Genomic DNA, 263 nt, shown 5'->3' on the forward strand with positions numbered 1-263 from the left:
TATTTTGACCCCGGATTCGGAAAGAGCGCAAAATTTTACGTTTAGATGGGTACTTGAGACTCTTCTTTGGAATGACCTTCAGAGGTTATTTCAAGGACAAAATATTTGAAATTATGCACCTGAATACATGTCTTGTCGGGGAGCCACCAATCCAAATAACCCTTACAAAAGTTGTTGGGTTCGGAGGGGGACATCGGATGGTGACTTTTAATTTCACCTTGACCTTGACCTTCAAGATCATTTGAAGGTCAAATCGAATTTTT

The sequence above is a fragment of the Odontomachus brunneus genome, unplaced genomic scaffold, assembly GCF_010583005.1.
Source record: "Odontomachus brunneus isolate Ranch 3 - 2012 unplaced genomic scaffold, Obru_v1 Obru_scaffold_062, whole genome shotgun sequence".
In the NCBI taxonomy this organism is placed as follows: domain Eukaryota; kingdom Metazoa; phylum Arthropoda; class Insecta; order Hymenoptera; family Formicidae; genus Odontomachus; species Odontomachus brunneus.